Here is a 14728-nt window from a genome sequence, read left to right as displayed (position 1 = left end):
TTTATAGGGACCTATACAGAGACTGAGACATATATAGATCTTTTACTAAATTTAGACGGGGTAGATACAGAAACACCAATCGTAATAGAGAATAATGAACGACCCAAACAACAGATCATTTCAGCAAAAATGTATTAGAAATTGCATATCATAACTCCGGAGTCAGTATAAAGTTAGAAAATGAGAGAAAGGAACTCGACATTGAGATAAGGGTGAGGCAAGGAGATCCGTTATCATCCGAATTATTTTTTGCTACGACCACTCAACATACAAGAAGTTGATGTCCGTTTACTTTTTATTACTTTAGGAATTTATCACGAAAATAAAACTGTGGAGTTAACATCATTACAAGAGATCTAATTCATTTACGTTTTGCAGATAAATTTGTTTAGTTAGCAAAAAGAAGTAGGGGGCAGCAAAAGGTAAAAAAAAAAAAAAAAAAAGATAACTAAAATTTAGCAAATAATCCTGTTGAAATTGTATATGACTATAGTTATCTCGGACATTTAGATAGTTTAAGGAAAATGCAAGATAAAAGAAATAAACAGAAAACTCACACGAGTAAACAGTGTTTTGCATAGGAGAGGAGAGGTAGCTGTACGTTTTAAAAGAAAGCTATTTAATATCTGTTAACATGAGCAATGACTGAAAAAACAGGAAGACACATTGCGTGTGGCCCAAAGAGCCTTGGAGAGAAGAATGCTCCACATAAAAAAAAAAAAAAGGATAGAAATAAAAGAATTAAATGACTGGAGGTAGAGGAGATTGGGAAGTATTGCAAAGCATGTAAAATAGATATGTTGGCCATATTAACAGATGACAGACGAACAGAATTAAGCTCTCAGAGGATACCAACAGAAGGGAAGGTCTCCTAAATACAAGCTGGAAGGGTGATCTACAAAGACTTGATATCAGATGGTGATAACGAAGGAGCAAAGCAAGAGATTTGAAGGGGAAGGCCCGTATCTAGCAGCGGATGGAAAGAGGCAATAACAGAAAACAAAAACTTGACACAGAATTATGTTATCTTACTGATGCATTTATTAAACACTTGTGAATGATTTAAAAGTATATGAATGAATAAATAAATGTACTAATACTTCATCTATACAATATCTAGATATCTAGACTTTCTACATTCTCATTCTACATAGGAATGACAATTTTAAAATAAATTTAAAGGTATTTTTAAAATAGCATTTTACTTATTAAGTTAAACTTTTTAATGTGGTTCCCATCCACGAAAGATTTATTTGTAAACCAACAGTACATTCTTACCGTCGACCCAAGGATTTTTTCCCCATTTTTGTTTATTACATATACATATTTATTGTGTATAAATATATATTTGTTTTACTTATTTTTAACCTAATCGGGAAACCCTGCTCTAGTGACCCAACATGCAACTTTTTCAAGTCACTTCAGATTCCTCTGATAAGGAGGGAGGTTGTCTCACACTGGGCGATAAAATTCACCTCATACCCTTATTTATTTAGCATTGTTTTTGGATTGAATTGTATGACTGTGTTCCTGAATATTTTGTTAAGCTATCTTTAACCTGATATATTTAAATTTTTATCACATAATGAATAGTTTGAGCTCAAAGTAAACCATGACGAATAATTCAGAATTTTCATACCTCTGCTAACTGAATGAAATTTCTTCACACGCTGGGTTGAGAAACTCTGCTATATGCCTTACAAATTATTTGTGTATCTACAGTGTGTTGGGAAAATATTTTAGGTGAAACTTAATGCATTCACTGTTAATTATCAAAATAAATAAAACCTTTGCGTTCAGTACGTGTGTGAGCTCGATTTGCAGTGCGAGATCCACCGATACCAATCATGCTCTCTCAGAAAAACATAAGACGTCAGTTCTCTTTAAAATCTTTCTTGTATCCTTAATATAAATGTTTATCATATTTAAATAATATATCCTTAAACAAATAAACTGAAATAAGTAAATAATTATGTAAAAAAATAAATTTTGTAATTTTTTTAACCCTCCATTTTAAAGCACTTTTAGAAATCGATAGCATCCTGATTAGTTCAGTTCTCATGACGAAATGGTGTAGACTTTTCAGTTGTAGGTGAATTAGCCTGTCTAATACGGAGACGGGAGAGGTTTTTGTCCTGCAAAAGGCAAATAGTAATTAACAGAAAACATGAATAACATACGTGTAGTGCAAGTTAGCTTAACTGGTACTGAGATAGCGGTTGATGATAGTGTTGTGAAGTGCAAGAGTGAGCATCGTGATTGGAGTCTTTGGACTCCACAGATGAGCAGCGGTTAACCAGTCTAATACTTTGGGGGTCAGAGTTTTCTTTTTTTTCTTTCTTTCTGGAAACTTTTTGACGTGAATACGTCTTTAAATTCAAAATGGTACTAGGAGGTACGGGACGAAAAGTTGAGTGTAACGAAATCATTCGAAAAGGTTTGGCTTAATAATTTCTAAAGTATTAAAGGTAGCCAAACCAAACTTATATCATTCGATAGCTGAGGGAATAAAGATTCGTCAGTGACCTTCAGATAGCGCGCCGCGGGTGGCAGGGGGACTCAGCCATTTTATATACGATTCGCCGGGCCTCGGAAACTTCCACGTATAACTTTGCACTCTGTCGTGGTAGACGCTCGTTTTATTGTCAATCAACAGCTCTCGTCGAGATCTATCGATTTAATGCATAATTCTTAAATTTCAATACAGCGTTGGTGAAGAAAATGTGGATTAAAGTTAAAAATTTTAGAAATTTCACAATGTCCGCCTATACTCGCCGGAAAGCCAGCCAGAAATATGCCGAACGCATACGACGGCATATTTCGTCAGCTTTCCAATAATATCCCAATGTCTGGGTCGGAACGAATAAAGAAGTATCGGGAGCGAAAGAAATTGGAAGCGCGGGTGACGGCGCCAGCACTTCGGCGGCTGCGGCGCACGAACCCATGGATGTAAATGACGTAAGCGACTATGCCACCGCTTCGGAAGATGGATTGAACGAAATGGATGTGGATTTCAGAAGAGCGGTGACAGAAGATCAGTGCAAGGTACACTTCTATCGACGGGCTGTATTTGACTAACGAGAGAGACGATTATAAATTTTATCACGGTTACGGAAATTCAGCACCCACTGTCAGGGAGATGTGCGACGAATACGAGAGAATGACGAAACACCACTTGCCAACGTTGGTTAAGCGAGTTGACAGTTTCTGTGGTCGACGATCGTCGACTGCTGCGATCACAAAGGAGGTCCAGATATTAAACATAGGTGATGATCATGACAACGGCGGGGAGTCTTGCTTGTCTCGGCGATCAACGCACAGAGTCTGGTGGAGCACACCGAAGATATCGAAACTGAGTCCATTACGAACAGATCTGACTACCTGTCATCAGTGAAACCTGGATAGATGATGCCACACCTGTGAATGTATCTGGTTTCGAACTTAAAGCATGTAAGAATATACAGCCACAGAAAGGCGATGCAATCAACCGTCAACTTCGTCATTGTCCAAACGCACCGTCGGTGGAGTCCATATACAGGAACCTCAACAGCTTCACTGATTATCAACGTATCGTTACCATTGATGTCAGTCGTAAGCATTGAGTCGAAGAATCATTGAGAGATATACCGGGTGATATTAAAATAATGTCAAGTGTTCAGGGCCCTCTAGCGAGTAATGTATTGGATGAAACACACACCAATATTCCGTAGACGTACACAGTGGAACATGGGGATTCGATTTAACGAAAAAAAAGTACCAAAAGTCGCCAACAGGGGAAATCTTGGCGCTGTTTACCGAGTAAAATATATTAATTTGCATTATCGCGTTTCTTGTGAGCGATCATGCAATAAAAGGAAAGCCTGTGAGATTTCTTATTCACAGACGAACTGCTTTTCGATGCCTCTTACCTTACATGAGCGTGCTTTGTTAGTCAAACTCTATTATCAGCGGAACAATAATGCCAGTGCTTGTCTTCGTGATTTTCGGCATATGAAAAATTTACGAAAAGGACCGATTAGCGTAACAAACTTACGAAAACTGATTCGGCAATTTGAAACCACTGGAACTCTAGCAGTGCAGGTAGGCAGGGGATGCAAACCAATCAATCACCAACAAGTTGAACAAGTTGCAACTGCTATTGTGGAACAGGAGATGATGAATGTGTAGGGTACTAGCAGTGCACGAGCAATATCCCGGCAAACGGATATCGCATACACAACGGTGTGGAAAATCCTACATCAGATGTTGAAGTTTTACCCCTATAAAATCAGTCATGTTCAAGAATTGTGCCCTGGTGATGCGACCACACGAATCGACTTATCTTTGAGATTCTTAGCGCATATGGAAGTGGATGATGCATGGCCGTGGCAGATTTTATGGAGTGACGAAGCGCACTTTTATTTGAACGGCGATATTAACACACGCAACTGTCACATTTGGGCTGCAACTAATCCACATGTGTGTCTGCAGATGCCAATCCACTCGCCCAAAGTCATAGTGTGGTGCTGATTTACGGCATCTTTTATCATCGGCCCATACTTTTACGAGGAAAATCGCCAAAATGGAGCAGTGACCTGTTCCGTCAATGCTAACAGGTATGCCAATATGCTACAGAACTTTGTGGTTCCACAACTGCAGCAAAGAGGATGTCTCGATTCGACCATCTTCATGCAGGATGGTGCACCACCCCACATTGGACTTTAGGTACAGCGTGTTTTGCAACAACATTTCTCTGACAGAAGAATCATTAGTCGTGCATTTCCCACGCCATGGCCACCGAGATCGCCTGATCTCGATCCTTGTGACTTTTGTCTGTGGGGATTTCTTAAAAGCATTGTGTATCAAGGACATGTACCCGATATTACAACTTTGAAAGATCGAATAACGTTACACGTGAGACAAATCAATTCCGATATGTTGTGAGCCACTGTGGAAAATGTCGTGCACCGTATGCAGTTCCTGGAACATCAGAATGGTGGTCATATTGAACCTCACTTGTAATTAACAATAAGCGTCATGAAATTTATGTGTGCTGTCTCTCATTTGCCATTTAGTCATTCATTAGTCACACCTACTAAAATTAATTTGGCAGCGCCAAAATTTCCCCTGTTGGCGACTTTTGGTACTATTTGTTTTTTCGTTAAATCGAATCCCCATGTTCCACTGTGTATGTCTACCGAATATTGGTGTGTTTCGTCCAATACATTACTCGCTAAAGGGCTCTGAACACTTGACGTTATTTTAATATCACCCGGTATATGCGTGGATGAGTTAACGATCAACGGTGTAACTAAATTTGTTCCCGGAGCTGTGTACATTCATTCGAATGTTTCATCGTCAGTGATAGAATGTTGTATCTATCGATGCCTGCTCCAATACTCGAAAAGCATAAAGAAAATAATGCCCAATATCAAGCCAGACCTGAATACGCCCATCATCACCTATGATAAATAAAATTATAATGGATTATTAAACTTGTTTTCATTTATTTACACTTCCCAACGCATATATAATCCGCTAGCGTGAACGTATTCACGCAAAACCCCTCCGGCCGTGCCCACGACACAGCCACACCCGATTTTTTTTTTTTTTTCCCTCCATCCCGAATAACGAAATCGGTCAGTAGAACAACAATGAACAGATATCATAGCCTTAGTTGTTTCTGCATAAATCCAAATAACTATAGGGGGTTTTCATGTAACAGTATAAATGATGTGCATCACAAATTATATGCATTTAAACGTATTTGTAAGAAGACCGCAACAACTACTGTCAACTTCAGCAATGTAACTACATTTTAGATTATTCTTTCTGCACAAAGGGCAGTACATCAAACGTGTTGTATGAGAGAATATCAAACTTTGCCGCCTTTATAATCTGATCTGCTGTAGCCATTCATTGCCACATGATTTTCTGCAGCTTAATATAACTCGAACATTGTCGTTTTCCTTGAAGATTTCAACAGTCACATCTGAAATCAGCTTCCATTTTCTAAATGCACTGTTGAAGCTGTCAGTGATACAGATATTCACGTTGGATAAATCCGAGAGTTGTATCAGATCAGCTGAGTTTGTGAAAAGAAGCGTTTTCAGCAAATGCAGTCAAGTTTTTTAGAGGTCGAAGAAACAATTAACGCTGTGTTTGTACTAGGGAAAAAACTTGTCTAAATCCGGCCCTGCATAAATGCTGGGCCGGATTTAGACTTGCTGAGGCCCTAAGCTATACAAAATACAATATACACTGTTTTAAATTACATCAGCTGGTCTCAGAAAAATTTAAAATATATACGCCTTTTTAATATATAAAAATATATTATCTTTTAATTTTTATTAAAAAATAATAAAGTATGCGTTTACAAAATTACAGAAATAATTATATAATTAAAGGGTTTTAAAAACGACAAATAAGGCTCATAGAACAGAAAGTTTTAAATTAAAATAGCAAAATAAAAAGTAAAAATTAAATTAATATAACAACATAATAGGTAATATATAAAAAATTAATCTTTTATTCAGGTGAAAATTTGACAGTAGACATCACATAAAATCGGGTACCCAAAATTCCAAGTAATACAGGTACATATATATATATATATATTAAATTAATATTGAATATATGGAGTGGATAAATTGTTATAATACAACAATATTTAATAGAAATAATTATATTATATAATCCTCTAAGATATAACTTAAAACATCTTCTTTCTTGATTTCCCAAAAGCAAAATCATTAATTATGTCATCAAAAGATATGCTACGTAACTTACTGCTTTCTATACACATGATGCTAAGTGCAGACAATATTTCTTGAGACATAGTTGCTCTCAGTTCATTTTTTATTCTCTTTAGCTGTGAAAATGATCTTTCTCCTGAACAATTTGTTACCATTAAACACAGGAATAGTCGTAATATTGCTTCCACCTTAGGGAAAACTAACTCAATCTTATCTTGAAAGATGATTTGATACAAATCTTTGTGTTGAAAATGTTCTTTTTCAGGATAATTCTGCTTGACATACTCATGGAAGTGCCTCAGTTAACTCGTGAGATTAATATCAGCATCGTGTGAATACTCTTTTATTAACGTATCTACTGCTTTTCGTAGCTGTACCTCTGAAACTTCTAAATCAACTAAAAATGAAAATTTATTTGCAACATAATTGTAGATTGTTGCTTTTCTCGTTAAATTTGCCTCAAGGATGTCTATGACATGAATAAAGGATTTCACTCGAAATTTGTCTCTTAGAGAAAGTTGTTCATTAACATCAAGTGCAGCTCCATCATTGGAGCTGCACTTGATGTGTGAAAATTTGTTTCTCATCCTCTTTCTTTTTACTGTAGACTTATATTCCACACCAGGCAATCTAGATTTAACTTCTTCAAATTCATCAAAATTTTCTCGAATGTTTTTAACATAGTGAGAAAGTGATTTGTACAGATTTGCACATGTGGTAAGTGCAATCTTTGGATCCTGGAGAGCCATACTGGTTTTGTGAAACTCTGGCAGCAAATTATTCCATAAATGTAGCATAAAAATAAACTCTAAGTTCCTCCATTTTTTCGAGAAGAGTACCAGCTTCTAGTCTTGTAGCTCCCTTTTCATTCTTATCATCATAAATGTGACTTAGGGCATCTATGATGGACTTATAACTCACATTTATGGCAGACACTGCTTTGACATTTGCTTCCCACCTAGTGTCAGACAGTCTTTTTTTAGTACTCTGGTATCTGAGTCTGTTTTCAAGAAATATAACATCACAGACTACCTCTTTGTAGAAGATGAAAAGAAAGTGTATATTTCTTGAACAACAGCAAAAAAGTTTACTGCATCTAAACAGCCATCTACAGCAGCACGGCCGACAAGATTTAGTAAATGACCGGCACACGGAAGATATATAGCATGCTTGTTTAACTCAAGGATTTTTTGTTGCATTCCCTTGTATTTGCCAGCCATATTCGCTGCATTATCATATGATTGTCCTCGGCATTTGCTGAAATCAACTTTGCAGTCCTTACTTAGATAATCCACCACCATACCTGCCATACATTCACCACTGTGATTTTCCAACTCTAGGAAAGTCAGAAAAGGTTCAACAGGTAAACCATCACCAGGTGATACATACCTTACTATAACAGTTAGTTGATCCACATGGGAAAGATCTGGCGTAGAGTCCACAGACAAACTGAACTAACTTGCCTTTCTAAGATCATCCAAAATTGATTTTCTTACTTTATTAGACATAAGCTGGATCAATTTATCACATACTGTCTTTGACAAATATGAAGGAGAGCCAGATCCTCTGTTTCCATGTTGTTTTATGTGATTGGAAAGAAATGGATCAAACTTAGCAATCAATTCTAACAAACCAAGGTAGTTGCCATTATTTCGCGATTCAAAAGTTTCATTGTCTCCCCTAAAAGCCAGACCACGTTCTGCTAATGTGCATATCACTGCAACAACATGCTCAAGCACATTCCTCCAATAAAGTTGTTCTTCTTTTAATTGTTTTGCTAGTCCCGAGTCTAAGGTTTGACCACGCTTTCTTGTCAAGTATGTAAGCAAAGCTCTTCTATGATCTTCAGAGTGTTCGTGACTTTGAATTGCAATGGGATTTCTCCAGTCAGAAAATCCATCAGAAGCTAGTGCTGCAGTTGATGTTGAAAATAGTTTGCGGACAAAGCAATAAATACAACCTGTTGTTGGTGAGCACACAAGCCATTCCCGATCCTAACCTGATTTTTGAATGAACGCTTAGAGTTTTCAAATGGAAATTTGAAATTCCAGTGCTGACACTCTGATAGACCTTTTAAGATCCAGTATAAGGGTTCATCCTGTGTGAGGACACCCCATTGACCAATATCACTGAGTTTCGTGAATTTTTTTGTTTCAACTGTAGATAGACGTCGGTTCTCCAACAGCAGCAACGCTCACACTGGGATCAGTTACAATATTTCCATCAGCTGAGATTCCAGACTCTATGATATCAGAGACAATACGCTGTTGTTTTGGAATTGGCCTGCTCTCCCTGGGTCTGTGGATCATCTTTCGTTGCTGCGGTGAAATATATATCAAGTTTTGTTGCTTTTTTGAATTCGACTTCAAGCTGCTGCTTTCTTTTTTCTTTTCTGGTATCCGCTTACAAATGTTCGCTTCATTGTATGGTTGGAAATGGAATAGCAAAAGTAAATGCAAGAAAATAAAAGATTACAAACATTTTTCTAAATAGTGATTTAAAAAATTAATTAAAAATTATTTAGGTATTTAAAGATAAAAATTTTAATTAATACGTTTTTGAGAGGGAAAAAACTTCCCGAACAAGATCTCTTCCGTGCAATCAGCCAGAATTTATCAATCAACTCTACAACATGTCTCGGCCCCAAGATTGTAGTTGCCCTCCTGACTAGGGGAAAGCACGCCGAACCTTCGTTAGTAATTATAAATACATATTTTTATTTTATATCGATTTTAATGATGTTTCATTCTTGGGGTGGGGGGTGAGTAAAATAATATTACATACACATACACTTACCTTTTCCAAATGTATTTTTCTTTTTCAATTTGTTTTTTAATAAATTTTAACTTCATTTGAGAAGACACAGAGAAACAGGGAGCAAACGAATCAGTTGCCGTTCACAACAGAAATTAGCATTTTAAACTTTTAAAATGTGTTTTATTAATTTTTCTATTTTGGAACTTTGTAGTTTTAATTTTAAAAAGAATGTAATCTTTAATTCTTTTGTATTGTTCTATTGTTCCCCTGGGGGCCTTTTCTCAGTTAAAGTAGGGAAAGCCGAAAGACAATGACCTTGGGGAAAGCCCACTTGGAAGGACTATTTAAGATTAAGAGTGGTCAAAAATTATTGGATAGATACCCTTTGAAGTTAGCCGACATTTTAAAAACTCTGAAATAAATGCTTTTGAAAAAGAAAAAAAAGACAAAATATCTCAATCACTTTTACAATGCGCCAAAATTATTTTAATGTTATATTTTGTATATTTAAAATTATTTAGAAATTATCATCGTGATATGTCTGACTTCATTTGAGTGATTTTTCTACGAATATTTTTTTATCAATTTTTATTTTATTTTTTTGTTTTTTTTTATTTGAGGCCCCGGCAGATTGCGAGGCCCTAAGCTGTAGCTTTTGTAGTAGTTTATACGTAAATCCGGCACTGAGTAAATGTCATTGCTAGAAGAGAGACTGATCAATATTCAGGTAAATAGATGAGCAGTTTGCTTTAGTTCATTATAATAGGAAATATTTGTATTACTGACAGCTTGAACGGTGCATTTAGAATAAGGAGATCAATTTTTATATTATGCAGAAAGGGGGGGGGGGTTGTATATTATGCAGAATAAACGAAGATATATTAAGATCCTGTTGGTGTGAAATAAAAAACGGTATGATTGCATTTTGGTAGCATTGAAGGCTATATATTATCTCTACCTCTTAGTTAAAACGCGTAATCTTTTCTCAAGATTCAGCTCTGGAAACGCATGGCATTTTTTTTTATTTATTGCCTCTTTTGATAGTCGTAGAGAATGAGAAAAATGTCAAAATGCATTCTCAGTGCCGAACCTATGCTGATTATCATATATAATTTTTCACAAGAGTACACTAGGCAGATTTATTTAAGAGGATAATGTCATTTGCATAAAGAATCAGTTTAATATCGCTATTCAATATGAAATTTAATATTTTCTTTTTAATGTGTCTCATAAAAATCATCAATAACAGTCAAGATAGATAGCGTACAACTCTATGAAGACAGTGCATAACTTCTTTATTTACATGGATTAAGTTCCTGGAAATACAGTTTGAACTTGAAATACTGTAATGTTCTTTGAAATGGTGTTTATCTTGGAATGGTACGACTAAAACTTGGCGCAAGTTCTATCAATTTCATTCTTGAAAGCTAAAACTTCCATGCTTCTGTTTTAATGTTAGGCTTTCCGCTTCTTTGGGGATTTTGTATTTTAAAATTCAAATTTCCTATTTCCGGACATTTTTGATGTCATAAATATGTACTGCACTGTTAATTTTAAATTAAATTCCAAATTATAACAGTTTGCTAGACTTCCCCTGTGAAATGATCAGAGCATATTTACTCATCGGGACTCTTTTTTTTTTTTTTTTTTTTTTTTTTAACGCATCTATGTTTGCAATATTTTGTGATAATACTCAGTCATTGGATTAAAAAAATAATGTTCACTCGTCATTAGAGATTATTCATACTAATTAAAATGTTTTATTCTCGGATGTACGCTGCGAAAACAGAAAAATGTTAATCGTCATAAAATTGGCGGGGGGGGGGGGATCGTAAGTGGGGAACTACTGTATTTATAGTTATATGCTTTTAGTTGAAGATAAGTGAGCTGCTGTCATACGGAATATGAATATGAATGCTTATTTATCCTCTCCAGCAACTCTGTGTTACCGCGTGCTAAACAAGCATATCGGCCAAGAGAACTCACAATTAGCGGAAAAATACTTTTGTGGTTTCTAGCGATGAGTATATTTCGTGAAGATGCTAGTTAATAATAATTTCACTATGTTCTCATAAATAGCAGCACGAATGGATGTTTGCTAAAGAAAGTTTATTCATTTTAATATAATTATTTTTCAGTGAATTAAGAAATGAGAGCCTTGCCTAGTTCAGTCGGATAGACTAAGCACTTTGGTTAGAAAGACCTGGATTCGAATCCAAATGCGAAGAACCTTTATCACAGCATTTCAACTGGAAATGAATTATCTGCTCTCATACGATAGCGAGATAGTTTCCCTCCTGGAAATTAGTTTTTCATCGCACGAACTGGCCCAGTGAACATATACATGCCTCCAGACATAAAATACTTACCTTTAATCGGATACAGCACAGAGATTGCAAGCTAGTTGTATTAAATTGCCTACAACTCCTAATTAGGGGATTCAACCTGTCTTGGATGGATGGAATTTTACAAAGTTGTATTAAACATCAGGTAGGATTAGTCAGAAATGACTAAATATCATGTGTATATTAAAGATACCAAGCAATTTTATAAGCTAGGTTTTAATCCTTTTCCCCAAGTAAGCAAAGAGACAAGTAAGTCAAGTTTGCGCCTGAACATAGTTCAAGTCTGAGGCAACTCGTAGTAAAGGTGGAGTAAGATCTGATCACTTTCCTTAGTATTTCCCCTAATGCAAAGCACATTCCCTTGCGGAGATGTATGATGCTATGCATTAAAGGCAAGGGCCACTACCCAGACCGGTTTCGACCTTTATTGAGGTCTCGTCAGTGGGAGCCAAACCCAAAAATGCCAAGGTTGAAGTAATGCAGAGCTTATAAATTTTACCTAAACAAGTTGCAACAAGGTGCTTTGACCTTATTTACTTGTCTGTTTGCTTATTTGGGAAAAAGGATTAAAACCTAGCTTATAAAATTGCTTGGTATCTTTAACTTAGTATATATCCAAGGTAAAAAACTTTCTACATCTTACTCTCATCCTGAGATTTTTATTTAATAAGGTCAAAGTACCTTGTAGCAACTTATTTAGGTAAAATTTATAAGATCTGCATTACTTCAACCTTGGCATTTTTGGGTCTGGCTCCCACTGACGAGACCTCAATAAAGGTCAAAACCGGTCTGGGTAGTGGCCCGCCTATAATGCATAGCATCATACTTCTCTGCAAGGGGATGTGCTTTGCATTAGGGGAAATACTAAGGAAAGTGATCACAGCTTACTCCACCTTTACTGCTAGTTGCCTCAGACCTGAACTATGTTCAGGTGCAAACTTGACTTACTTGTCTGTTTGCTTACTTGGGAAAAAGGATTAAATCCTAGCTTATAAAATTGCTTGGTATCTTTAACATAGTATGAAATAAAAAAGATTTCTACATGTGAGATGAATAATCATTAAATTAAATAAATGGACTATTATAGATACAGATTCAAGTACTGAAGTCCTTATTTGGTCCTACAATAGAAGGTTGAAACCCAACCAATTTTTAAAACGACCAGGCAGAAGTGTCCATTGACCCCCCCCCCCCCCCAAAATCCAATTATACTCTTAGGATTCCAAATACATGGCATTTAATTTGGATGTATAATTGTGTGGAAAGTCATTAACTGCATTATTACCATTTAATACTTGAAGCTCATGTTGCTAATACCCCAAACTCATGCGTAGTACGATAATTCAGATGCCTTTCGCATCTTTCTGAAAAATATCTCAGAAATATTTCTCAAAAGCAACAATCATTAATTGCCTTTGCTTCAAAGTCTCTAGTTGTAAAAGTATTTCAACTTTTAGTTTGTTTTGCAGGATTAAAACCCAGAAGTTAGGGTTTTCATCCCGCAAGACAGACGAACCGATCACAAAAGAGATATAGTACATGAACAGGAATAGACAGAAAGTGGCAATTAGGTTTTAAGCCAAGTTACTTGGCAGGCAATATGACCTAACAAACGACGAACGGCAAAAATGAAAGGCTGAAGGATGGAGATTGGCAGTCCATCTGTCAAGCTAAAATAGCTTCACCTATTCCCTTTACAGATAAAAGGCAGATTTAATTTATATCAATAAATAATTTTCTAATGGTTGCTCAAAATGTCTATTTCTATTTGGATACGCATTTTTGCGTGTCGTAAAAACTTGTCTCCTCTATCTTCTTCCATGGAAATTAAGTGTGTTTGCAGTCAAGAAAGGGCTAAGAGCTAGGTTTTTCTTTCACAGAGTAAGTGAGTGGAACAGTTTGCCTTTAGAGGTAGTGAGTACATTCACTACCTCTAATGAACTTAAGGGAAGGTACGACAGTAGGTATAAGTTATATATATATATAGCCTCCGACGATCAGTCCTTGACTCCCTGGAGGTCTCAGATAATAATTTGAATGCATTCTGCAGTGGATTCCTATAATTAACTTTTAGCGCTTACGTTAAATGCTGTATGTAATCCCAGACGCAATAGTTTACAGATTTCAATTTCTGGTGATCCAGCAAGCTAAGGCCGAGATAATAAGGGTTCAGATAATCGGAACCCGTTGGAAAACATGCGGCATAGTTCCACATTGACAGACCGACAAATATGCTATTGCGAAAAAGGAACGTCCTTCAAAACGGCAGTAGCTTAGTTTATATATCCTCTGAGACAACCTTTGAACATATATATATATATATATATAGTCCGATTAACTGGTTCCCACGAAATCCACATCACAGCCAGCAAAGGTTGGTCGATTGGTAGAGCCTCTGCTTCTAATGGCTCGCAGAAAGTTAAGCAGGTTTGAGAGCGGTTAGTAGTTAGAAGGGGACATTCTCCCTCGATGAGTCTTTGGACTTCCTGGAGGTGTCACATAATAATATTTATCAAACATCATGAAGCACATCAAAGACAGACATATGATTGTCTGTTCCGGCCTCAGAAGATACGGCAAGTCTCTTCATTGGTCGACTTGGTCTTTTTCCTAGTAGTTTATAATAATAATGAACTTGTTTGGGTAGTCTACCTGCATTCTTTTAACGCGCCCCAACCAACTGTATTCATATTTCTTTATCTTCTCTATTATTTGTTCAATTTTTTATTTCTTTTAAAAAATTAAAAGAAATTTTTAGGTATTTTAAAAATTAAGATATATGTCCTTTCCATCTTCATATGAAATCATGCATCCTAAATATGCAAACGATTCAACTTATAAAATTTCGCTATTACTATTCAAAATACTTCTAATTGGATTTGACCTTTGAAA

The sequence above is a fragment of the Typopeltis vanoorti genome, chromosome 6, assembly GCF_054136105.1.
Source record: "Typopeltis vanoorti isolate ZY-2024b chromosome 6, IOZ_Tvanoo_1.0, whole genome shotgun sequence".
Lineage (NCBI taxonomy): Eukaryota > Metazoa > Arthropoda > Arachnida > Uropygi > Thelyphonidae > Typopeltis > Typopeltis vanoorti.
The sequence above is the reverse complement of the archived record's forward strand: the minus strand, read 5'-3'. Positions refer to the sequence as shown.